Raw genomic sequence first — 27,814 nt, forward strand, 5'->3', positions numbered from 1 at the left:
TCCTGCAGTCAGTCCTATTGAACCGTCTTATGGTGAGCGGGCAGGCGATACGGACTGCTAGCAGTCGTACTGTACCATCTTCTGCCAGGCAGGCAAGAGAAGAGGATTGCTAGTAGTCGTATTGTACCATCTTCTGCCAGGCAGGCAAGAGATGAGGATGGCTAGCAGTCGTACTGTACCATCTTCTGCCGAGCAGCCATGAGATGTGGATGGCATGCAGTCCTTCTGCACCGTCTGCTGCCAGCCAAAGATGTAAAAGATAGATGGAGTGGGTCAAAACAAGAAATAGACCAGATTTGTTTTGTACTCATTTGCCTCCTCCCCTGTCTAGAGGACTCATTCCTCTAGGTCACACTGCAGTCACTCACAGAGAAGGTGCAGCGAGGTAAATCTAGCCATGTATCAATCAGAGGCCAGGCTAACCTCCTTGTTCCAATAAGAACGATGTCAAGGTTCCTCCCCCACTCTGAACTCTAGGGTACAGATGTGGGGACCTGCATGAAAAACCTCCTAAGCTTATCTTTACCAGCTTAGGTCAAAACTTCCCCAAGGTACAAAATATTCCACCCGTTGTCCTTGGACTGGCCGCTACCACCACCAAATGTTTGCGGTTCTTTTCCTGTCTACCTGGCCAGTGCATCTGAGTTGAGAGTGCTGTCCAGAGCGGTCATAATGGAGCATTCTGGGATAGCTCCCGGAGGCCAATACCATCGAATTGTGTCCACAGTACCCCAAATTCGAGCCGGCAACATCGATTTAAGCGCTAATCCACTTGTCAGGGGTGGAGTAAGGAAATCGATTTTAAGAGCCCTTTAAGTCGAAATAAAGGGCTTCATTGTGTGGACGGGTGCAGGTTTACATCGATTTAACGCTGCTAAATTCGACCTAAAGTCCTAGTGTAGACCAGGGCTTAGAGACTAACAAATTTATTTGAGCATAGGCTTTCGTGAGCTACAGCTCACTTCATTGGATGAAGTGAGCTGTAGCTCACGAAAGCCTATGCTCAAATAAATTTGTTAGTCTCTAAGGTACCACAAGTCCTCCTTTTCTTTTTAGGGACACGAATGATTCTCTCTCACCTCAGATGACACTGGAGGGAGAAATGGCCCTTCCCTGTAGCAGGGATCAGCCACTGATATTTCCCCACTGATCAGTTTCCTGCCATGGAGAGTGTAAGAGGTGCATTAGCACTGCCTGTTCCTTCAGTGCTTTGGTTTCTGGGGCTTTACAAAGCCATGCTGAGAAATGACAGAGATCACACAACAGCTGGTGCCTCCTGACCCGTGTTGGCTTTCTTCATGAATCCAGCTGTAAATACACAAGTTCTTCACTTCCCAGATGCTTCAGGATTTAACAGAAAACATTTCATCAAATGACTGAGAGACTCTGAAATCCCTTATTTAAAATAAATAGAAGTTTCAATAGTGTATCTCAGACTCAGACTTTAAGGTCAGAAGGGATCATTATGATCATCTAGTCTGACCTCCTGCACAACGCAGGCCACAGAATCTCACCCACCCACTCCTGCAATAAACCTCTCACCTATGTCTGAGCTATTGAAGTCCTCAAATCATGGTTGAAAGACTTCAAGGTGCAGAGAATCCTCCAGCAAGTGACCCGTGCCCCATGCTGCAGAGGAAGGCGAAAAACCCCCAGGGCCTCTGCCAATCTGCCCTGGAGGAAAATTCCTTCCCGACCCCAAATATGGCAATCAGCTAAACCCTGAGCTTGCTTCTCTGAGTGCTTCCAACTGGTTTTCTTTTCTCCTCAATATTCTATCTTTTTTTTTCCCCCCACAGCTCTTTGGGGCAGTTACCCTGAAAAGAGTATCAGATGAACTTAAAATAGTTCTTAAACTTGGTGTGCACAAAACGCTCAACATTCACCTTAGCTGGGCTGACAATTTCATTTGAGCAGCCTTCACTATGGGATTTTTGGCACCTCCATTTCCAGTCCTGGCCAAAACCCAGAAAAGAAGATATGTCAAAAAGATTAAAACAATAACCACACTTTTGCAAACCTTAAAAAGATTCAAGTTATGGCTGAAGTTCAGGGTCTAATTTAATATAAACTCGTTCAGCCTGGCTTTCCTTGAAGCTTTAGCCAGAAAGTAAACATGATGGGCCATGTTCTGATTTATACTACAGCCCCGTTACACTGCAGTGGAAGTGTAAAGGTGCTTTAAAGTGGGTGCCAGTGTAATTTGTTCTCACTTTAAGGCTCTTTTCCATTGCCAGAGTGGTATAAAAGGTAAATGAGAATTAGGATAAATGAGAATCTGGCTCCATGTATCTAAGGTTCCTCCTGCTTATGGTATTTATTCTGCAGGACAAGCTGATCACCTAGCAAGATGCAGTTTTGCTAGACAATGTTAGCATCTTTATGCCATGATATATCAATACAGGATGACTTCAACTCTGAGTCTGGGCACACCACCATCACATACTATCTTAATATTGCAACATGAGGACACAATATTATCACATTCTGATGCTTCATTCACATGCTCAGGAGAAGTCTAGCTCTCTAGAATAGTCCTGCAAGCTGGGTTTGATGTGTCTACAGGACAGTTCTGTAAAAATAAAGTGATTTGTCCTACAAAATTTGAGGACTGCTGGAAACCATAAATGAAGCTTTCTCAAGCCAACAGTTATGATGTTACTTCCCATGACTTGTTACATGAACTAGACAATATGGTGAGAACCTGCTTGTATGTGATTATTATTTGTGAGTGTTCATGACAAAAAAAAAGTTAGAATAGACTTATAAGGAAAGATTAAGAGAGCTCAACTATGACTAAGCAAGGACAGATAGGGTCATTGTCTGTGAAGATTAAAAACAAGGAGGGAGAGTAATTATTTAGGAAAAAAGAAAAGGAGTACTTGTGGCATCTTAGAGACTAACAAATTTATTTGAACATAAGCTTTCGTGAGCTATAGCTCACTTCATTGGATGCATTCAGTGGAAAATACAGTGGGGAGATTTATATACACAGAGAACACGAAACAATGGGTGTTACCATACACACTGTAAGGAGAGTGATCAGGTAAGGTGAGCTATTACCAGCAGGAGAGCGTGTGTGTGGGGGGGGACCCTTTTGAAGTGATAATCAAGGTGGGCCATTTCCAGCAGTTGACCAGAACGTCTGAGGAACGGGGTGGGCCTGGTGGGGGGGAATAAACATGGGAAATAGTTTTACTTTGTGTAATGACACATCCACTCCCAGTCTTTATTCAATCCTAAGTTAATTGTATCCGGTTTGCAAATTAATTCCAATTCAGCAGTCTCTTGTTGGAGTCTGTTTTTGAAGAATTGCCTCTTTTAGGTCTGTGATCGAGTGACCAAAGAGATTGAAGTGTTCTCCAACTGGTTTCTGAATGTTATAATTCTTGACATCTGATTTGTGTCCATTTATTCTTTTACGTAGAGACTGTCCAGTTTGACCAATGTACATGGCAGAGGGGCATTGCTGGCACATGGCATATACTGTTCTTGTCAACTGCTGGAAATGGCCCATCTTGATTACCACTACAAAAGGTTCCCTCCCCCCCCACTCTCCTGCTGGTAATAGCTCACCTTACCTGATCACTCTCCTTACAGTGTGTATGGTAACATCCATTGTTTCATGTTCTCTGTGTATATAAATCTCCCCACTGTATTTTCCACTGGATCTGTTTTGTGTGGCAAAAATGGCAAAATTCTAGCCCCTTGGGTGGCATTGGGAATTCCCCTCAGGCTCTGGGAAGGTTGTGATGTTTCGAAGTTAAACTGTGCCACTTATGTGCGGGGGGGGGGAGGTAGTTTTCTGCGAAACACCTTTCTGCTTTCCTCAAAACACAGTTCAAGTCTGGAATGAAAAGTGTTTTGACCGGGGGGGGGGGGGGGTTGTATCCCTGTAAAAATCCAAGAGCTGCCCATATGGTTAAAAGCATTCTGATACCTCAGACCAGGAAAAGACACCATTTCATTCCTCTGGGCCTTTAAGATTGCCACTCATTCAGATTCAAGCACACAGAAAGTAGCACTCTAAGTATTTTGTTTAACAATCAGTGGCACTAAATTAACAGCCTCCACACACACAAGCAGTCAGTGATGGGTGAACTGGTTTTGAAGGAATTGGAACTGTAGAGCTAAGAGGAAAATGGCAAAGAACGAGAAAGGAAAGAAAACAAAAAGCTTGCTCCCTGTGCTCTCGCTCTTTCTATTGTCTCTGGATGTTTAATTAGAGACCTGGGTCAGGAGGTGCTGAATGCCCTTAGCACTCACCAAGTCCACAGGCATTGAGGGCACTCAGCACCTAGCAGAACTGAAGCCTTTCACAGTAAACTTCCTGGGACAGTTTTATTAAGGACCAGAGCGTGCCACAGGTCTGCATTGGGGAGTGATAACAGAACTGTACGACTCCCAGAAAAACTCTGAAAATGGTTGCTCCTCAGGAAGCACAAGCCCTCTCCAACCTCCCAGAGTTACTGCAAACATGGCACCTTCCTTTTGGATGCTGCAGTTTGTTGCCCTTGACATAGTTGCCCAGGTCCTTGAATGCAGTGCAAGAGTTAGACCACAGCGCTGCTGCATCCTGTTGCTCCGTTTGCCTCTCAGTGGTGCAGGGAAAGGGCAGTCGCTGTACTCTTCCAAGCTCAGCAGCTATGATAGCATCTTGCTCTTGTTAAGTGGTGTGGAGGGAGGGGGTCAAGGCTCTTTGCCTCCCCCTTCCCCCTGCGCAAGGGCCAGCTGCAGTAAGAGGCCTTACGTATCTAAAGAACTGAGCACACTTTTGGGCGATGTATAAATGATCAATAAAAATCACTCCTTTGGTAAAAGCAAAACCAAAGCTGGAAAATGGGTTGAGGAGCAAAACAGTGACAGTGGGACACTTCATTTACATTTAAGGTTGGCACCCAGCTCTGATGAAAGGAGGGACAATTGTACTAAGGCCCTGAACTCAGAGGGGTCCCCAAAACATCTATGTAGATAAAGTAAAATGGGAGCGGATGGGGCCCCAGAAAACATGAAGCACTAGGCCCCAACATTTGTCTCCTCTTGCTGGCACCGCTGAACGTCCTGATAACAGCTGGACGTGTAAGCCCCCAAACACCCCACAGAATTATGCCTCAGGGTATTTCTAATGCAGCTTGACTAGGAAGTGTTCAGAACTCTTGAACACACTCGCCTCATGATTTCTCAACCAAGGAAACTGGAAGAGCTCCTGATAACCCTCTGACCTTTCAGGTGCTTATCTGAACTGGACACCCAAAGCACTCGGAGGTTCACTAGTGGCTATTCTACTCCATTACTCTTCTGCCAAATTGTTAGCCACCAAAAGCAGCCTGTATCTCAGATGTGGCAGTGCCTAGAGATACAATGCAGTACGATTCTCCTTTGGGGCATTTGATAAAGATATCTCCTTTACTCAGTTCGGAAGGGGAACACGGACTAGTGGTTAGAGAAGTGTGAATCAGGACTCCTGGGTTCTAGTCCCAGCTTTGGTGTGGAGTCACTGGGTGACCTTCAGCAAAATCAGAGAGGCCAAAATGTTCAAAAGTAGCCACTGATTTTGGGCATATAAGACATATTAAAGAGGCCTGATATTCATATGTGCAGAGTGCCCACAACACCTATTGAAAACACTGGGATCTGGAGGTGCTCAGCACCTCTGAAAAAGAAGGCCCTAACTATTTTAGTTTGGGCACCCAAAAGCAAGGTACCAAAAAATCAGTCTATTTTTGACAATTTTTCCCTTAAACCCTCAGTTTCCCCATCTGCAAAACTGCACTGTTAACACTTCCTTGCCTCACAGTAGTGTTGTGGAGCCTGATTGATAGAGGTTTCAGAGTGCTCAGATATCCTCAGGTGCAAGGCACTATAGGAAGTGAAAAGCATCACCACCACTGTGCCCTAGTCAAAAGACTCAAAGTCCACCCACCAGCCCTGCTGTCTTCAGGCACTGTGTAATCTACATTTCAGGGGGCCTGGTTGTTTCAATTCAGCTAGAGGCAGCTAAAAGCCTCTGCGCAGAGTGAGAAAGCTGGTTTTATGCTGACACTGGATTAGTCAGAGATGAACCGCTGAGAGCAGCGCAGCAGAGGATAAAGCTCTTACGTCTGCAGCTCTAGATTAGGCCCTGTAGGATAGTACAGCTCAGGGAGATGGACAGCCTGTGCAAAACAGGTGCATTGAGGATCTGTGTCACACAGAGAATGCTCCCCTCCTTCTCATCCAGGTCAAACACCACAGGTGGCAAAAGGGGATGCTGCAGATTCACTCATGGCCATGGAATTGACTTGATCATTGCATTTATTGAACAGATGTACAGTAGATAAAAGTCTAGGGGTCCATACGTCGGATCCATAGCATAACTGCCACCACTAAGCTGACAGCATCCTCCTCACTTAACCCTGAAACGTAAGTGCCAGAAGAGACCAAGTCACTGTTGCTGATTCAGTAAGATGGTCTGATGGGGGCTGTATCATCTTTTCCGATGAGGCCCCTTCTACCCATCCCCATGATCTCAGGGACAGCCACAGCCGGGGGGAAGGGCGATCTTCTTTACTTGGGAATAATGCAACCATTTCAAACTCATGTTGATAAACTCTTAAAATTCCATCTAATATACAGAACTTCCTGCCCTACTGACTGAACTCAGATTTAGAGAGTTTTTTTTAGACCAGATTATAATCATGTAGTCTGACCTAGTGGATAAAACTGAGTTCCTATGAAAAAGATACTCTCTTCCTATCAGTAAAACTAAGACTATGGAGATGTGCAGATATCCATTCTGTCTCAAGGGTCTTTCACATCCAACATAACACTGAAAGAGGGTCCTATTTTACAGCACGTGTGTGCACATAAACATATATACATTTAATATATAGTGCTGAAATACTGTAGGATATTGGGACCTGAAAGGACCCTTGAGACAAAATGGAGACAGAGAAAGAACAAAATAGAAACAAAGAGGCAACACTTCCATTTTTAGATGTCACAGTGAGATAGATGGAGATGAAAGCCTATTATTTTGATAAGAGCTTGGCTCAGCAAGTGTCTAGTATTCTGCTTCCTAATGGCATTCTTGTTATCTCATAGTCAACATTTTCAAGGTTGTGGTCAGAAGTGTTTTCCCATGTTTACTTTCCTATGTGTTTCAAATCTATGATTTTCTCCTTTTCTCCCCCTATTTTCTTCAGAGATACAAAAAACATCTACAAACGCTTGCCTGCTTCAATCCCATGGAGCTGAGTTTCAGCCTGGTAGATTTCGGGAGCTTTGCAGGTCTGAAGGCAACAGGCCCTCAACCTGCCCAGCTGCAGTCTGACCCTGTGCATTAACCAACTGAATAAACAGTGAGGCTTAGATAATCACGGGACAGCAAATCAGTATTTTGATGGGTTCTGACTAGGGATGGGCGAAATGGAGGTTCAGTTCAGTTAAGCACCCCAACAGTCAATTTTTCCAAAACTCATGGGAATGCAAAAATGCAGCTGGAAATCTCACCATGGGCTTCCTCATATGGATGTCTGATCTTTGCTTCTTCTCAGCAGGGTGCTAACACTGCAAATGTGTCATTCTGATAGCATCCCCAGAATCTGGCTCTGGCTGGAACCCAGAAGTGCAGAGATGTTACAAAAATAAAGAAAATCTCAGCATGTGACCTGGGTTTGTATTTTAAACACCCTGTAAATTTGGGGAAGGGTAGAGCTGGACTTCTGGTTTCTCCTCATCTCCAGTTCTTCCCTAGCTGTGACCTAGCGCACATAACACTCGTAGCGGTGAGTCTTACTCACAAGACATTTCTGACACCTCAGAGCTCTTTGAATTTTACCTTTTAATATTCTAAAATGATAATGTACCCATATTGCAAAGCAACAGACACAGCGGGAACCACAGTACATCGATTCCCAAATGCCGCCATCATCATCATGTAAATGAACCCAGGAGCACTTTACTGCTGCACACATCCTGAACTTCTAGCTGTGCCCATGCACAAAACAGCAGAGTCTATTTCCATTACCACTTCAATCAGATGCTTACGATAGGATTATTCCTTTTTCCAGTGGACCATGCAAAAAATCTAAATCAAAGGAACACGGGAAAAGTTGATAGGCCCAAAATTCAAATAGATTTTCCCCTACTACCTGTTTCTTAGTTTCAGGTAAAATCTTTTCATATTTTTCTTTCAAAACAAAAGCTTCAGGATGCCACCTTTATTTTCCTAACTAAATAAATACCAGGAGCTCAGCTTTTGCACACAAACCTCAGCTATTGTGCTGATGAGCATGCTAAAGGACCTAAATAGTCAGACACGTCTAACAGGCTAGTGTGATCAATGAGCACTCACAATAATTAGTAGCAGTAATGATACTTAGCTTTTAAATAGGCATTTTTTTCCCCATCAGTTTTGAAGCAATTTACAAAAAAAAGCAAAGTGCCATTACTACGATGGTCAAAAATTTTCCACTGAAGCAGTTTAAAAAATTTGATTTTTAACTAAATACTTCTCGAGATTGGCATCTGTTTTCCACAAAAATTTCAACTTTTTGTCAAAAAAACAAACAAAGAAACACACACACACACACACACCCAATAGCCAAAACCAAAACAGTTGATCGGAAATACCGCCAAGGTGTTTAATGTAGTTTAGGGGCCTCATACCCGCATTCTCTTCTATTGTCTGGGTTCCCTAGCTGCACTGCATCTCCTCTGAGGCCCTCTAGTAGCTCAGCAAGATAGGAGATCATGGTGCATCATGGGAGATATAGTATGGCCAGGCAGCCTGGCCCAGCAAGCAAACTTGCAGCATGAGCCACCCATGCAGCTCCCATGAAACAGTGTGGAGACATTCCTGAATAATTTTTTTTGGTTTTTAGGTGAAATTTTTCAGTTCTCTTTGAATTTTCGAGGGGGGGGGGGAGGAGGGGAGAAAAGAAAAAGGAAAAGTTTTCCATGAAAAATAAAAAAGTTGATGTTTTCTGATAATTACCCCTGTTCACTCATGGGCAACTGAAGCACAAGGGGTTGAAATGACCTGCTCTTGATTGTATGCTGTTTCAGAGTCAGAGGCAGGAAGAGCATTCAAGTCTCCTGACTCCCACTGCAATGTTGTATAACATGTAATCAACAGTAAGAAGTTAGAGTGTATAGCCCAGCAATCCCACAACAGTCCAATGTGCACACCTCCAGCACTCATGAATTCTGGGAACTAAAGCCTGGTTTATAATTAAGTTTTACCACTTAACTCCTTTGGCATTAAGGAGTGAGATTCTTTGCAGACATAGCTATGTGGGTAAAAGTCCTAGTATAGATGCAGTTACACCAGTAGAGATACAGCTATGTGGTAACTGCTGGCAAATTATCACTGTTGGAGGGCTACCACTGTGTGAAGGTGCAGAACTGCTGGCGGGGTTAGCCCCTGGAGGAGGGAAACAGAACTACTGTTCAGGTGGAATCTAATAATTCCATTGCCCTACTATACAACAATGGGGCTTTGGCCTTCATTTCCCTTGTCAGTAAAATAGCTTTTAAACATCCCAGGCTGCATATGAAGTACTGCTAAGTACATAAGAGCTGTTGCTTTTGCCTATAGTCTTTGCATGATTATGATCTCTCTTACATGACTGTAAAGCAGAAGCAATTCTAATGAAGTCATTTGAGTTACACTAGAAAAACCCAGTGTAAGAGGCAACAAAACCAGGCCCCAGCAGGTATGCAACTTGCTGATTTGTTAAATGCTTTGGGGATCCCTTCAGTGTAAAGAATACTATGTTAAACTAAATTCTATTCCATTCTGTAATTTAGTCTAATGAATATTCTACTTTCCAAAGCCAGGGGCATTTTTCTTGTGACACAAGGCCCATTACATCAGGCAGAATGTGGTAAATAATTTGCAAGAGTTAAAACAGACCCAATGTTTAACAGCGGTTTAGTTTCAAAAACTCAGATGCTCTACAGCAGTGGTTCTCAACCAGGGGTACACACACCACTGGGGGTATGCAGAGATCTTCCAAGGGGTACGTCAACTCTTCTAGATATTTGCCGAGTTTTACAACAGGCTACCGAAAAAGCACTAGCAAAAGTCAGTACAAACTAAAATATCATATAGACAATGATTTGTTTGCACTGCTCTATATACTATACACTGAAATGTTAAGTACAATATTTATATTCAAATTGATTTATTTTATAATTATATGGTAAAATGAGAAAGTAAGCAATATTTCAGTAATAGTGTGCTGTGATACTTTTGTATTTTTGTGTCTTATTTTGAAAACAAGTAATTTTTAAGTGTAGTTTTTAAATGAGGTGAAATGTGGGGGTATGCAAGACAAATCCCTGAAAGGGATACAGTAGTCTGGAAAGATTGAGAGCCACTCCTCCACAGAGCATAATGCAGTGACTGTGCTGTTAGATGGCCACTGAGGACTAAGCACTAATATAACCAATTCCTAGACTCCACTTTTATTAGTATTTATTGTCTTAGAGTAAAATTTCAAATCCAGATTTCCAGTTCTCAGACCTATACTATGCCCAATAAATGTGACACATTTGCAGCAGTGGTAGAAATATATAACTGGACTGCTAAGGAGTTGCAGAAACCGATCATTGATTTACCTGGCTTACCTGCCTGCCGACTTTGGCAGGAGAAGCATGAATACGGTGGGCAGCAAGGGATAGGATGAGGAATTTGCTTCAATCAAGTTACGTAGAACCTGCCAGCAGAACACTGCAGTAAAACCAGAGAATTTATATTTCTAATGGCTCCCGTGGCCCATCTTTCTTTGCTGGTGGGATGTATTTACTAGCCTCTGTTATGTAGTTCAGGCTCAAAAACATTCCACAAAGGCGTGTTTTAGCTGATAAATCTCTTCTAGGAAAGCAAAACATCTTTCACTGAGTAATTTAAAATACATTAGCAGAGCTATTTGTTGCTTACTCAAGACACTGAGCGAGGGCTGGGGTGGTTTCCCCCCAGGTGGGACCCCCCCAGGTGTTTTCTGCAGCAACTTGTTCTTTGCTCAGCTGGGGAATATTGTATTTACTCCCAGTATCTTTCACTGGGAAATATAGGAGTTTCTCCTACAAACAGAAGCACCCACATAATACCAGAAAAGACTATCACATGGGATTTATGACTCACCTGAAATAAATGCGAGGGTGGAATTCTGATGGAAATCTGTTTTCTCCAAAGATTTTTAGTCCAGATATTATACTGCAGAAATTTAAACTTTGGATAAAGTGTTCAGTTTATGTAATCTTAACTGAACTGAGTCCCCAAGGTTTCGGAGGTTTGCCTAGTAGTAAATGTTTAACAAAATGAACAATCCCTTCCATTCAGTATTCATTCACTAAGGAGCTTGTTATGGCTGGAATTCAGCCCCTTAAATCACCCAGACTAGTTGTTTCTTGTTATTTATTTCTATTGTGGTAGTCGCTAAGGACCCCAGTCAGGGATCAAGACCCCACTGCACTAGGTAGAGCTGTGTGAATAACCGATTGTTTAATTTGCTGGCAATTTTGAAAAAAAATGAATTTGAAAATTAAATTTTTCAAAATTTTTGGAAAATCAAAAAGTATTACCTAACCTAACCTAACGGCAGAACCTGGCAAAAACAGTAGGCCAAGCAGGGCTCAGTAGAAGTTATACTAAAACAAACATCCTTGAAAGGCAGATATAAAGCAGGAACATCATATTATAAAGGCAAAAATATCAAGAAAGTAGAATAGTTCGCCTACCTGGGCAGAACAATATTGGCCAACAGAGGCCTCAAAGGAGGAAGTGACATCAAAGATGGGACAAGCATACACAGTGTTTACTAAAACAATGTATGGAAATCAAAGATATGTAGCATAAGAACAAAACAGAGAATTTTCAGCTCAAATGTATATCAGCGCTAGCATACAGCGGCAAGAGTGGGAGAGCTACCAAAAATGTTTGGCAGAAAAGGAGACACCTTCGAAAATAAGTGCCTTTAAACAATTCTGGGCATTGGTTGGAAAGACTCCCTCTCCAATGAAGAGATGCATGAAACTACCAATCAGCAGCTCAATTCCACCAGAATCAGAAAGGATGTATTTGGGCAGGTACTTCACAGGCTAACACACAGACTTCCCTAGGAAGCTATTAAGAGGAAATCAACTGGTGTGAGGAAATGAGGGTGCCTAAAAGAAACTTTCAGAAGAACTCTTAGCAGAGAGGACAGAATAGTCAATCTCAACACCATAGAGAAGATGGAAGGTGCAGCTAATGACAGAGGGATGGAAGAGACTAGTTTCTGCCTGGTGCACCAACATTGGCATGAGAAGGATGTAATGATAAACCCTAATCATTCAAAAATCATGAGAATGGCTTAAAATGCATGCGATCTTAAAAGATTGTAAACTTGGGGTTCTTCTCATTTGCTTTCTGGTTTTTAAGACCTTTAGAGATCAAGTCTTCAAACTTCTCACTGTAACTATAATGGCTAAAAACTTTTTATTGATGATGAAAGATGCAATTCTCACATGACTCCAGGAACTGGAGCTGGAAATAAAATAATGAAGGTCGTGAGAGTTGGCAGCCCTGGGATTTGATTTGTAGAGAACTCAACCACCTTCATAACTAAAGGTCAAAAACCATCCCGATAATTAGAGTACTGCAAACAAAATTAAAAAGTAAATGGTATGGACCAAGTTTTGCTCTGAGTGGAAACTGGAACAAAGCACTAATGCAGATACCAACCCAAAGCTGCTGATCCATTGTACCAATCCTCCCCCGCCCCCCAAGGTAACATTCCATGAAAAGATGGCTTCTGTGGGAGGAAGGGGGAGAAACAAGTGTGGTTGAGAGAGAAGTAGGCATTGAGCAGTGTGTTAATAAAAGTCCTAATAAACCCTACTCCCCCTTCAACAAAGCCACCAGTATCCATAAGAAACTATTCTTAGGAATGAAACAAAACACTGCATTGTGCATGACTTTTTCCGCCAACACACAGGACAGATTCTCTCACCATAGTTCAGAACACCAAAGGAAACCTATGATTAAGTGCATATGACCAATTAGAAAGGTGGCTTTAAGGCTCTCTTTACTGGAGAACACATAAGTGTACACCTTTGTAAACCCTGTGGTCAAACCGGTTGATGGAAAAATGTGTCAAACAGAGAAGGAGTCTGTCCATGCTTAGTCATCTTCAGCACTGGTTATTTTTAGAAAAAAGAAGCCCAGAGCTGCCAAACAAACCCAAAAAGGAAAAAATAAACCTTCAGCGTGAATTGAACAACATCCCAGTTTTGATTCATAGAGCTCTAATCCAGAGCAATTTTTAATTTTAGTGTGAGGCCCATTTTTCGTTTACACTCAGACCGCTTTAGACTGTCAAAATGGTGTAAAGGGGGGAGAGGGGGCATAGTGTAAATGAGAATCAGTTTCTAAAGAGTTTCCATATGTCTCAGTTTCTAAAGAGCCTGTAATCACCCTAGCACATGGGTACATAACCAATCAAGTGCAGCTACAAGGGAACCGTACATATGGGAAAAGTAGCATCTTCTAGAATTCCTGAGCCAGGAAACATTTGATAACCCAGCACAGGATTATTGTTGCATCTCTTTCCTCTCTTCAGGTATGAGAGTATTACTGAAGATCTAAAGTACACAAGAGACCTGATTCTTCTGTCACCCTAGGACCTGTCTATGTGGCACAGGGGGCTGTGATTTCCAAAACGCATCAGTGTGTTGCACACTAACTGGCCCATGTAGCCCCTGCTGGTGTGAATAAGAAAGTTTAATTTGTACCAGCAGAGTCCATGGGCCGGTCAGTGCACAAACACACTTTAGCGCTTTAGAAATCCCACCATTCTGTGCACATTGCTGCACCACAAAAACAGGCCCTAACACTCACGTCACTCCATTGACTCTGGTGAAGTCACTCCTGATTCACACCAGCAGGACAGTGGAATGAGCCATGATCTGACACCTCTGCACTCTGCGCGGGGTGCGGGGAGTGAGTTTGCAATCCAGACATGGTTCTCAATGTCTCATTGCTCAGGTTCATTTCTATTTTCCCTGCAGCCACAACCTGTTTCCTAACTGACCCACTTTGAAGTTGGAAGCCCTGATTTTCCAATCCCTTGCACCTTGATAGCATTTACACCTATGCAAAGTCAGGGCAAAGCTAGTGCTACCAGATCAGAATTGTAGTAATTTACACCCTGATTTACAGAGATGTAAATGATGACATGAGGCACAGAGTTCTAGAGACTCAGAGCCTGAATTTGTGTGTGTGTGTGTGTTAGTTATATATTATATATATATATATATAGGCAAAAGTCTATTGAGTTTTAACTGGTAAATTACATGTGTTTCTGGAGGAAGCATTTATTTTGGGACTGATATGCTAAGACATTTCATCAGTCAAGACTCACTTTTCCCTTCACCAACCCCCCACCGAGACAGAGACCGATCCCACAATGCACTTTTACTAACCTCTGATGATGAAAAATTAAAGTAATCATATTTGCCTGCATTTTAATAAGATCAGCCGTACCCAACAGATAATTGTCTATTTGTTAACACGCAGTGCAATATAAAAATCTATTTTTCCATTTAGAAATAATGTGTGTTTAAGCTTAGAAAATTTAATTTTTGTTTGCTTAATAATCAAATGCACAGTTCCTGACTCCTAGTCATGGTCTTATAAAATTAGCAGTTACAGTGCTCCTCTCCCATTAGCACAAAATATTATTTGCTCTGGCCCAAATCCTTATTCAAATAATGCTTAGTGAAATCAATGGGAGGGGTATCTGAGTGAGGCCTGAGAGTGACAATTATTCCCCTCCATGGGTTATTCCTGTGGAAGGGAGCAGAAACTCCATGAGCTTCAACACAGAGGGTTCTTAGAATTCTCCGGCAGGGGGAAGGAGGACTGCCCGCCCTCTCTCCAGTCGTATTGTCAAGAGCCTCCCCCTGCTGCTCCTGCATGGTTTTCACAACACCAAGGGTAAAGCTGCACAACTTACTGCAGACTGCCTTTAAGGGGTACAGAATTTCATGCAGCTTGGATGCTCCCCACTTCTGGCCTGTCCCAACCCTATAAAAGCTACCAGCCCAGGCCCAGTCCTGTCTCTGACTTTAGTAGCCAAGCCACCATCATGAGCAGCCCGTCACTTTACAGTTATGATCCCTCATTCACTTTTCAGCTCTTTGCTCTGAAGGGGACACAAAATACTTCCAGGATCCAGAAGTAGGAAGTGTCAGAGGTACTTGATGATGCTGAGTAATACTTTACTCCAGGAGTAGCCCCATTGATTCCATGGCTCAGCATGAGCCAGGGTATGTGAATCTACTCCTAAAACAATGTCAGCATGGGAATGTATATAACAATAATCTAAAATTATACACAAGTTAAACCTCAGCAAGGCTCTCTCTGAGCGAAATCTATACATTCATTCACTGTTGCTTCAGATGCATCAGATGCATACTAAACTGGGAGGAGTGGTAGATATGCTGGAGGGGAGGGATAGGATACAGAAGGACCTAGACAAATTGGAGGATTGGGCCAAAAGAAATCTGATGAGGTTCAATAAGGATAAGTGCAGGGTCCTGCACTTAGGACGGAAGAACCCAATGCACAGCTACAGACTAGGAACCGAATGGCTAGGCAGCAGTTCTGCGGAAAAGGACCTAGGGGTGACAGTGGACGAGAAGCTGGATATGAGTCAGCAGTGTGCCCTTGTTGCCAAGAAGGCCAATGGCATTTTGGGATGTATAAGTAGGGGCATAGCGAGCAGATCGAGGGATGTGATCGTTCCCCTCTATTCGACATTGGTGAGGCCTCATCTGGAGTACTGTGTCCAGTTTTGGGCCCCACACTTCAAGAAGGATGTGGATAAATTGGAGAGAGTCCAGCGAAGGGCAACAGAAATGATTAGGGGTCTGGAACACATGAGTTATGAGGAGAGGCTGAGGGAGCTGGGATTGTTTAGCCTGCAGAAGAGAAGAATGAGGGGGGATTTGATAGCTGCTTTCAACTACCTGAAAGGGGGTTCCAAAGAGGATGGCTCTAGACTGTTCTCAATGGTAGCAGATGACAGAACGAGGAGTAATGGTCTCAAGCTGCAGTGGGGGAGGTTTAGATTGGATATTAGGAAAAACTTTTTCACTAAGAGGGTGGTGAAACACTGGAATGCGTTACCTAGGGAGGTGGTAGAATCTCCTTCCTTAGAGGTTTTTAAGGTCAGGCTTGACAAAGCCCTGGCTGGGATGATTTAACTGGGAATTGGTCCTGCTTCGAGCAGGGGGTTGGACTAGATGACCTTCTGGGGTCCCTTCCAACCCTTATATTCTATGATTCTATGATCAGCAACATGTTGTTGCTGAGGTCATTGTGCAGAAAATCTCATGGGAAAACTTTGCTCTCCGGAAACTCAATCCAAGAGCCCAGACCTTGAGAACAGAAATTGAATGTTGGATATTTCTCCACATTAAATCTCAAAACCTTTTGAGAGTCACTTGCAAACTGTGCTGGTTACAGCAGTATCATGTCTGGAGCCTTGGTTTCCAACCCACAACTCCCACTTCCAGAAACAAAACCAGATGCACAAATGCCGAGGAACGTCAGGCCACACACACAACACAATCATCGTTTTGGGAAGGACAAACGGCACACCTGTCTTCTTAGACGGGTTGCTTCCCCAAACACCACAGTTGACAACAACAACAAAAAGCCAGGCGTGCATGTGTGTTTCCCTTCTTTGTAATTCCGATGGCAATGGGATTGCAGTACCTGCCCCCAGAATAGTAGGGGAAAACAAACAACATAGCCTGGAGGGGTTGACAGCTGCCTATGGAGCTTTTGTATTGTTGGAAACATAAAATATAATAGTATTTTCATTATAAAAAGGAAATCCAGAGCAATATCGAGTCATTTGCAAAGTATTATGTCTCAGAGGGACAGCTAACCCCTTTCATAGTAATGACTGTACTACATAATATCCATGCTGATTTTTCCCACACTCCTCAGTGGCAGCAGTGTGCGGCTTTTGATGCAATGCATGGTTTTAATAAATAAAGTCTATTGGGGAAGAATAAAGAAAAAGACATTTCAGGCCTCTCTCTGGTCTCAGACCTTTTTGCCCCTTGCTTATTTCAAAGGGCATGCCCATTATTAGACCCAGAGTCTACATGGGCAGCAGCAAGTCTGTCAAGGCAGAGTCTTGTGTGGTAGAAAGTGGGTATAATCTCCCCTCTGGAAGGTTGCCCATGTAAATTCAGCACTGCCCCTAAAATGAGCACTGTCAGTTGGGGAGGGGTATAGTCAGGCAGGCTAGGGCGATATGCTGTAAACACTTGGCAGAATTACCAGAGGATGGTGACAATGGTATCCATGCCTGCCCGGATGAATCTCTCTTGGGCCCATGGAGTTGTAATGTACACCTCCCGACACATGGATCTGGTCCATTGCATATATCAGTGATGAGAAAGCAGTGATGGATGAGGAATCATCTTTATCAGCCCACACATGGTCCATCCAGTATTAAGCCAGCACAGAGCCAAAGATGAGGGCTGGCTCTTCATTCCAAATGTTTCCAACTCCTCAGCTGGGTGAATCTCTTCACTCTGCAAAACTGGAGTGGAAATCTCATGAGAAGACTCTCTAATGAGGTTTCCAGTATTTCCTGCTTCTTTCTGAGCCATAAATACCCTCAGAGCAGTCTACCTTATAGTAGTTCTGCTCTTCCATTTCCAATTCCATGCTGACTCACTGCGTGAGCTTTGGCAAGTCCCATAGGCTACAGGTTTCAGGAATGGCTTGTAATTTTGGGTGCCACAATATTGAAATGTGACCACCAGCCTTTCTTTGCCTTATGTCCTGATTCTTTTCTCACTTACACCAAATTACATATTGGTGTGACCACCATGATTTCAAATGATTTAAGCTTGATTTAGACAGAATCAAGCCTTGAGTTTGCTCATCTGAACAACAGGAATAATAATGCTGTCCTATCCCACAGAAGCAATTGTGAAGCCTAATCCACCAAATGCTTATGAAATTATTTAAATCCCTGCAAGAAAGGTGCTGTAGATGTGCACATTTTTATCCTTCTAATATTATACAGTAGAATGAGCATAGATACTTGCACACTGAGACACAAGGAATTGGGGTATCTCTGCCCTGGAAAGAACACTGCATTATGTTATAGTCTATTTCAGGTGATTATTCCATCCCATAAACCAACCACTATCCTAAAAGCAGAGTTGATCATAGATCAGACACATTAGAGATGGAACTGACTTGATGTAATAAGTCAATTTTTCTGCCAAGCAGAGAGAGTCCCTTGACAGGGACTGTACCAAATTCTGCATTTGACTTTAGCCAAACAAACTAGGCTAACAGTTTACGATAAAAGGTTTGATTTTCACAGATGTTGGTCACCCAAAGCTCCCACTGTGTTAGTTGAGAATTGGAGGGGGCCAGCACTTCTGAATATGAGGCCCTAGGTGTGTCTACTCCCCCCTCAGCGCCCCCCAAAAGTATTCACTCCCTCCCCATTTTGGATTGTCTCTTGTTTAGAAAGAGATTTGCATACTGTTTTTTAAAATAGATCATAAACATCTCAGAACAGACCAAGTAGTAAGGTTTGTCAGAGATGAGACACTGACTTCTGTAACTTTCAGTTGAAAGACAAGGGGAGAGGAATCTCAGAGAAAAAACAATGTAACATTTGGAAAGGAGGAATCACACACACCTCAAGCATCTCTGAGTGATCACAAGCTCCTGCTCTGCTCCCCTGAGAACTTTGGCAGATCCCAGGCCTACAGGAGGCAGCTCTTCCCTTAAAAATGTTTCCCCCTACCCAGATCACAGGGATGCAATAGCAGGGGATGTTGTAGGTTTAGACTGAAGAACGCTGAGTGAACAGCAGGGGTGGGGACCCAGGATTGGAATTGCAAGGGATCAGCAAGGAAGAGGGGGCTGTGGATCACAAATGAGGTTAATTGTCAGAACACTAAAGGTGGGGGTATGCAGACGGGACAAACAAAGCAGAAACCAGGCAGTTCAGGACTGAAGTGCATTAGCAGTGTAGGGAATCCAGGACTAGAGCAAGAGGGGCTGAGGTTCAGGATTAACGTGCAACAACAGAACACTGGCAGTGAGTTTGCAGGGACAGCCATCAGGGATGGAACAGCAGGGGAACTGTGGGTATGGACTGAGTTGGTGGGCAGAACAGTCAGAGCAAGGGAGGCAAGGGATGCGGGCACAGCAGTGTACAGGCACAGCAAACCTATTACCCTCCTCCACCCCCCATGCATGGCTTAGGTCAGGATTCTTACTAGACACATCTTTTCACAACCAACACATTCACACCCAAAAAGCCCCATTGCAGAAAAACCTCTTTGGCGTTTTCTATGTTGCACCCTAGTAACACTTTAAACCGATCATGCCTGGCTCTGTCTTTCCCTGGCAGCATCAAGCATAGTTAATGAGATGAAAACCTCTGAAAGCAAGACATGCTCCCCCTCACTACCCATGTCTGGAGGAGTGTTTTAAGCTTGATCTGCAGCACACACCAACTTTGAAAGTCCCCCCCCAACACACACACACTTACGGGTGCAAATCTCGCACAGCTGTCCCTGCCAGAGAACTCCTTGCAACTGCTATTGAGGATTTCAGCTATTTTCTTCAGGCAGAAGGTGATCTGATCCTTTAATCCGGCTGACTTTCCAATGTGACAAGTCAAATCAGCAGAGCTCATCCAAAGAAATTTTTCCGTGAAGCTCAGTCAACTGAGCTTCAGAAGCTGCCTCCTTCTGTACTCCCCCAAAAAACAACTACTCCTCAACTGTAACATTTATTTCAAAGGATTTCTAAGTGCTTCACACGCTATGGGGTATATTGGGGCTGCAGGAGCTGCAGTCCAGGGCATGCCCCTGGCAGTTCCTGGAACCATTCTGTCTTCCAATTGTTGGAGCAGGCAAAGTGCTTCTGGGTGCACCTGGGAAAAGATGCAGATGAGCAAATGAGCATCTGACTCCTCCTTTCAGGAAGTGCAGTGTGCACTCCCCTACTGACAGGCCTGTTGTGCCAGACAGCGGCCAGTATGGGGAGGCTATGGCTATACACCCATAGTGTCCAGGCATGCTTCCTTCGGGGCATGAAACCACCAGTGGTTCTGTGACAGAGCTGGAAGAGGGTCCAAAATCAATGATGGGAGAATTTCAAAAACCCACCAGGAGACACACAGCCAAGGTGAGTCACCATCCTCTGCTCTAACCACTAGGTCATAGGGCTTCCATGGAACAGACCCTTCACTCAAGTAACAAGCAGCAGCATTCCTCTAATGATGCTGCTCTGAACTCTAAAAATCCAAGAGAAAGAAGCAGCTATTAAAATTCTGCTGCATGATGGAGGAGAGCTAGAAAGACAGCATCTCTACAGATGAGCAGTCAGCCCAGAGATGGCAGTAGCCGATGGAAAAAGGGAGATTTAAAGGGGAAAAATAATGGGGATTTTATTTCCCAGCAATAAACACTCTGATCTCTTTGAAATGAAGTAGTCTCAGGGCCCACAACTTGTTAACTAAGCAAGTTGCTACTATTTGGAGAGATAAAAGATCAAAAGGAAGGGTTCTGACTGAACTCAAAAAGGCCTGGAATGTTAGGTAGTTTTCATTTCCGTCCAGTCGAGACAAATTAAAATAAAGACATTAACAAGTGTTTTATTCAGTGAGCTACTGCTAATATAAAATCCTGCTGAGGAGGCTCTCTCACTGCTACCAAGACTGAAAGATGCCTGGACCCCAATTTAAGCTCTTCACAGATGAGTAGCACCTGTTACTAACCAATGGACAAGATGATTTAATAAACAGAACCCCTCAGTTTGAATAATAGGAGAAAGACACTGCCTCAAACTGTTCGGCAGGATGGAGGACCTTTCCCTTAACGAGGGCATGAGCTAGTTTTCCCAGGCTCCACACAAAAGTATAATGACATTAAGAACAGAAGAATGGCCATACTGAGTTAGACCAAAGGTCCACCTAGCCCAGTATCCTGTCTTCCAACAGTGGCCAATGCCAGATGCCCCAGAGGGAATGAACAAAACAAGTAAATCATCAAGTGATCCATCTCCTATCATCCTTGGAAACAGAGGCTAGGGACACCATCCCTGCTCATCCTGGGTAATAGCCTTTGGTAGACCTATCCTCCATGACTTTATCTGGTTCTTTTCTGAACCCTGTCACTATCTTGGCCTTCACAACATCCTCTGGCAAAGAGTTCCACAGGCTGACTGTGTTTTGTGAAGAAATGCTTTTTTGCCAATGTGATATTTTCTGTCTTATTATCGATCCCTTTCTTAATGATTCCCAACATTCTATTAGCTTTTCTGACTGCTCGCACATTGAGCAGATGTTTTCAGAGAACTATCCATGACGCCAATATCTCTTTCTTGAGTGTTAACAGCTAATTTAGACCCCATCATGTTATATTTGTAGTGGAGATAAGCTTTCCAATTTGCATTACTTTGCATTTATCAACATTGAATTTTCTCTGCCATTTGGTTGCCCAGTCACCCAGTTTTGAGAGATCTTTCTGTAGCTCTTCACAGTCTGCCTGGGACTTAACTATCTTGAGTAGTTTTGTATCATCTGCAAATTTTCCCACTTCAATGTTTACCCCTTTTTCCAGATCATTTATGAATATGTTAAATAGGACTGGACCCAGTGGAGACCCCTGGGGAACACCACTGTTTACCTCTCCATAGTCTGAAAACTGACCATTTAATCCTACCCTTTGTTTCTTATTTTTTAATCAGTTACCAATCCACGAGAGGACCCCCCTCTTATCTCATGACAGCTTACTTTGCTTAAGAGCCTTTGGTGAGGGACCTTGTCAAAGGCTTTCTGAAAATGTAAGTACACTGTATCCACTGGATCCCCCTATCCATATGCTTATTGACCCCCTCAAGAGAAAAAATCCTCTCTGACCACATCAGGACAATGGGCACAGAATACCTTCTTTGCTCTTGCAGTTTCGTTTAGACCTTGAAATGTAAAAAAACCCAACTTTTCTACAAGTTCTCTGAGTGTCCTGGAGACCAAGGTTCTCTATGTAATCTCAGAATAGTGACAATACAGGCTTTGGTGCGACAAACTTCCCACACACACCACATCACCAATGTGCCTCAACCATGACATGGAAGGACCATGTGTAGGGTGAAAGCTGTGATGGTGCTTAGATCCAATTATGATAGGGCACTCCTGGAATGCCTGTACATGTGTGCTATCTGTACATATGTAAATACTTACTAGATAAAGTGTCAGTAGATGGAGCTCAAGTATATGCAGCATTGTTCTTGCCCTCATCTGCAGGACCAATAAAAGTTTTTCTTGTGCCCTGCAAATGGCTTATTATCTGCAATAGACACCTTCTCAAAAACATGAGGGCCAGCTTATATTTTTAAAATCAGTTCTGTGGGTCTGATTTGCAAAGATGCAGACTGGTCTCAGCATATATGGACTTCACTTGGAGTTGCGGGTGACTGGCAACTCTGATAACCAGCTCCTGGGCCTACTAAGACTCCCTCAGTCCACAGTAGAGCGCTCATGGATAATAATGGGAAGCCTACACACAGACTAGTGGTAGAATGGTCCTTATATATCAACTAGACTTACATGCCCTGATCATGAGCTAGTGGGTCTCAGTTCATGACTGGGCCCTACCTGCATTACTATTGCATTCAGTATCCCCCAATTGGGGGGGGGGGGGCGAAATGATGCAGGAAATTTTTAGGACCATCGCCACAAGTCCTTTTTTGTTAGGCAATTTGCATAGGCAGCTACATGCAGACGAAGTTGCAGCACACTGTAAATTAGATGCATAATAGCACCCCTGAGGCCTGAGTGACTACTATTTTACTCCATTTCTTTTGCATGTAAAACTCCATTGAAGGTTTTCTTGCAATAACATGGGCTAAGAACTTCTTCTTCAGAAAAAAAAGAATTAAAGCTAGAATAGTGCAGACTCAATCTTTCATGGGGATCATATAAATATCCTAAGCAGGCCAGAAGATTGGAGTCTGACACCACTGAGTTAGCTAGATACTTTATCCAAGGCCCATTTTATCTCTCTGACCTTGCTGCTGAAACAACCAAAGAGATGCCAATCTGTACCAGTTGTGGCAGTAGGTTGTGTGATGTGGATACTCTCTCGTTAGAGACTAAACTGGAAAAACCCACTCATTTAATATAGCATAATGGTCATTGACCAGCCTATAAATTTCAGATTCAAGCATGTTACTTAGAGGTGAAAGTCTCAATATCACATTACTATGGCCGTCAGCCATCCAGTCCCCGGTTTAAGTGGTTAAAGAGAGATTCTCTTACTAGATCCACACAGGCAACAAGACATATTTACCTGGCAGATGCACCAGTGACTGCAGCATGAGAACTGCCGAGTGATTGTAACCCCAGGAGTACAAGGCAGAAAGGTTGCCCTTGCCTGTGAATTGCACTCATGGCTCACAGCACACAGTCAGCGTCTGTGTGACCCACATCCAGGTTAGTATGGAAAGGCAAGTGATCCTGCTGATTGAGTAGCGGTGTCAGACTCAGCATTGAACAAATGCTCCAGCCTAGCATTCGGAGGTGTTCAGCTACTGATGATGCCGCTCTCTTTGGTAGGAGACATAGAACCAACAACCTGACCACTTGTGGTCATTAGAAGTCCCATGGCCCTTTTCAGAACTGTTGGAATGCTAGTCCCAGAGTCCCAGCCAGATTGCCTGAGCAGCTGCAGTGTTTATCCAGTGCTGCTGTTGCACTGTTAAACAGCTGTTCTGTTCCACCTCAGAGAACCTACATTTCAGGGGTAAGAAGGGCTTCCTACAGTTTGTAAATCCATTGGTGCAGTGTTTTGGGTTTGGGTTCTTTCTGGACATCACCACTGTCACACTGTCCCCCCTTGCTGCTCGGATGCTCTGGGCCACTCCCATAGTTGCACAGGTGAATGGGGTGCTGGAACTAGGGGTGCAGCAGCACCCCCTGGCTTAAAGGGGTTTCCATCATATACGGGGTTTACAGTTTTGTTCAACGGCTTTCAGCACCCCCACTATACAAATTGTTTCAGCGCCACTGAAGGTGGTTGATTGCACAGGGTTGGTAACATACTTTACCATGGGCTACAAAAAGCCATTTCATGTAGGGGCAAATTCTCCTACTAGTCTGTGGAACTCAAGGCTCCCCAGACCCTGCAGGACTGCACTGCTTCACTGTGGATGCGAGGCGCAGGATTTGTGGATCCCTCACAAAGGCTGCATCTCTCCTGCATGCTATGGAGCCCACCTCTGCATCCCATGCAGTGGGGTTTGGAGGGTCAGGCATGGGCATGGATCGGATGCTATGTGTATCCACTGGCCATTACCCCCATTGTAAAACAGGGACAAAAGTGCTACGGGAGCAGCTCTGCTGTCACTCCACAGCCCGAGGGGGAGGATTCTTTCCCCCACACCACTGCAGAGAACTCCCCGGAAAGCACAGCTACTAGCAGTTCACTGGAATCCAAGGAGTCTCTACTGCCTTTTGGCTTTATAGAGAGGTGTTCATGATATGGCAGAGCTCTCTATACAGTGATGAGTCACACAGGCACCATGAGAGCTTGGCTGGCAAATGCAGAAGCCATTCTGCACTCAGAAAAGCTCACACACAGCCTCAGGCACTAATCAGCCATTTTACCGAGAAAGGGAACTGCTGCCAGAAACTTGGGGTTATCCTCAACTCTTTACAAAGAGTGTCCGCTTCTTTCCCAGGTAGCAGTGAAAGAGAAGGGGTCCTTGGTTTGATGCCTCAGCTGAAGAATGCTAGCACTCTGCCATTGCAGTACTCCCTACAGCTTGCAGCATAGCATTAGCTAGGGGCTGCTGCCTTTTGTCCTGCCATGAGGCTGATTCTGGAAAGCCCCATGGCTATGGGGCTCAGATACAAGTGTTATGATTCAGTACCACCACACAAATCACACCAGGGCCTATTGTAGTAATAGCAGTATTGAGAAGCATGTTCCTACCTGCAGGTGGGCCACACTGAAATGTACTGACACGTTCGCCAGTCCGCCTGTGCTCAACCAGAAGGGATACAATGCAGACACTCAAAGCAAAACAACCCCATTAAAAACAAGCACATCCATCTGTTAAATCACAATAAAAGCCCTTGTCGCTGAAAGTTTGTGCGGTATTTGCTTTAGTTAATGGCAAAATGGTTCTTTAGAACAAAAGCAAAGTGGCACACATTTTTAAAGCAGTGTTTCTTCCCATATAGACACACAGCAGCCAAAATGCGTTACCCCAATATGGTGCCTCCAGTTCTGAAAACGAGTATCTTCAAACGAATTAGAGTAAGCTGTGTGTTTTAAAACATTGAAAATAACTGTCAGCCTGTCATGCCCCCCATCCAGTTTTCTCGTCAGAAAAGGGAGAAGAGTCAGGGACTCCATTAAATCCATTAGTAAGTTTGCTCTGTCTATCTAATCAACCTTGGGAATGCTCAATTACCAACAGTATAGGTCCCGACAACTAGATTTAAAAGTGAACCAATACTGTTAATCATGAAAAAACATTCATGTCACAGAATGTACCCTCTGTCTCCCAAGTGGCACCTTCATTATCATCACAGCAGAAAGGCCAAGCACTGAAGGCTAAGTGAACTCCTCCCTCACCCAGGGGAATATCCCCTCCAGGTCAGGGTTGTGATTCTACAGATACATTGAGTCTTTATCTCTCTCAACCCTACAACTATCAGCATTGCTGACTCCATTTTTAGAAAAAAAGATGGGACAGTCTCTTCCTGCAAACTGTATTGGGGGGGGGCGGGGGAAGAAAACATGCCATACCCCAGAAACACAGGTCAGGCTAACCAATGATGATTCCATGTTCTGCAAGCGTGCCTCTTTGGGAAAGTCAAGGTTCCCTCTCCACTCTGAACTCTAGGGTACAGATGTGGAGACCCGCATGAAAGACCCCCTAAGCTTATTTCTACCAGCTTAGGTTAAAACTTCCCCAAGGCACAAAGTCTTTGCCCTTGGATTAGGTAAAACACTACCACCACCAAGTGTTTTAGACAAAGAATAGGGAAAGGACCACTTGAAGTTCCTATTTCCCCAAAATATCCCCCCCAAGCCCTTACACGCCCCTTCCTGAGGAGGCTTGAGAATAAACAAGATGAGCACAAACCCCTTGGATTTTTAAGACCCAAAAAACCCAATTAGATTCTTAAAAATCAGAACTTTATTAGAAGAACAAAAAAAGATAAGAGAACAACTCTAAGATCAGAATGGAAGATAATCTTACAGGCAGTCAGATTCAAAACATAGAGAATCCCTCTAGGCAAACCTTAAGTTACAAAAAGACACAAAAACAGGAATAGACATTTCCTCCAGCACAGCGACTTTACAAGCCAAGAAACAAAGAAAACCTAATGCATTTTCTAGCTAGATTACTTACTAACTTTATAGGAGTTGGAAGGCTTGCATCCTTGATCTGTTCCCGGCAAAGGTATCACACAGACAGACAAAAACCTTTCCCCCCCACTCCGTCCAGATTTGAAAGTATCTTGTCCCCTCATTGCTCATTTTGGGTCAGGTGCCAGTGAGGTTACCTTAGCTTCTTAACCCTTTACAGGTGAAAGGATTGTGCCTCTGGCCAGGAGGGATTTTATAGCACTGTATACAGAAAGGTGGCTACCCTTCCGTTCATATTTATGACAGGGTATTAGAGCCACTCAAATTTGCTTTGCTATTTTTTTCAGCCATACCACTCACGAGCTGACCCTCTTGTCCCATAAACACATATCTTGTATTAAAGTCATTTATAGTGATAGCCCTCAACACATTCAGAAACAGTTTGAAATGTGAAGGTGTTTATCCAAAGTTTTCAAGGTCTCCCTCCTAGCACCTTCTCCCAAATTGCGTATGAAACCTCTACCCTCAATTCCTTTTCTTCCCCGCACCTTCAAACTTTTGTTTTCTTGATGTCCATTTCCCTTTCTCTTTAAAGACTTCAGTAGGACTTAAGCAGTTCACAGGCCTAACATGGTGTGACAGTAGGGTCCAGACACTCTAGGGGGAGAACAGAAGGTTTAAACCTCAAAAATGGGCAGTTGAACTGCAACTGATTGCGTACTGTGTTATCATACTATAAAAATATATTGAGTAGGGTCTTTTATGAAAGCTTGTAATGTTCTGAATTTGATGGTCATTAGGAAATATGTATATAGACTGTGGTTATCTATCTACATCAGTATGTAGATAGAAAACTTTTTATAACCTGTAGTACAACTTCAACTACACCTCATAGCAGGGAAGGGTACCTCCCAAGCCAGATGTTTACATGAAACCAGCTCCAGGTAACCATCCATTGTCCAGCTGAGGAAGAGAAAACAATGGGTCATTAGAATTAATAGGAAGGCAATGAGATTTCCCAGTCTATCCAATCAAGAGGGAATTTACCCAATCTGGGTAATCATGAGTTACCGTGGACACAGGAGCAAGGGGGAGGAAAAAGCCTTTTTTTAAAATCAGGCTTGGGACTGAGAACTTGAGAGTCTTGAGGAAGAAGGAGGTTTGTGAATGCTGGATGCCCCCCATAGCTAGCTGATGCGCTGAGAAACTATTGTAAGGCAAAAGGTGACTTGTATTAGAAAAGGGATTTTATCTAATACAGAAGCGTAACGCCTTAGGTTGCGTCTTTACGTTTATTTTCTGTGTAACTTGTTTAGGTTAGCCCGCCCTCAGTGTTTCATCTTTGAATCTGTGGCGTTTCTATGAAATAAACTTTGGTTTATTTTCTGTCCCAAGCAGGTCT

General features: G+C 43.6%; 1 protein-coding gene across 10 annotated transcripts in view; it reads right to left on the minus strand.

The window, feature by feature from the left end:
- Positions 1 to 27,814, minus strand: part of LRFN2 (leucine rich repeat and fibronectin type III domain containing 2) — a 218,884-nt gene that overhangs the window by 155,704 nt on the left and 35,366 nt on the right. Inside the window, exons 1-2 of one of the 10 annotated variants that reach the window (XM_048843452.2) lie at positions 11,132 to 11,263; positions 10,615 to 10,717 (exon numbers count right to left, since the gene is read on the minus strand). The exons of 7 other annotated variants lie outside the window; for them this stretch is intronic. The gene's annotated coding sequence lies outside the window, so the exon portion shown is untranslated. Of the gene's footprint in view, positions 1 to 10,605; positions 10,718 to 11,131; positions 11,264 to 27,814 lie in introns of those variants that run through there. 2 more of the 10 variants (XM_048843451.2, XM_048843454.2) reach the window with 2 other exon arrangements.

This window comes from Caretta caretta, chromosome 3 (genome assembly GCF_965140235.1).
Source record: "Caretta caretta isolate rCarCar2 chromosome 3, rCarCar1.hap1, whole genome shotgun sequence".
Classification (NCBI taxonomy): domain Eukaryota; kingdom Metazoa; phylum Chordata; order Testudines; family Cheloniidae; genus Caretta; species Caretta caretta.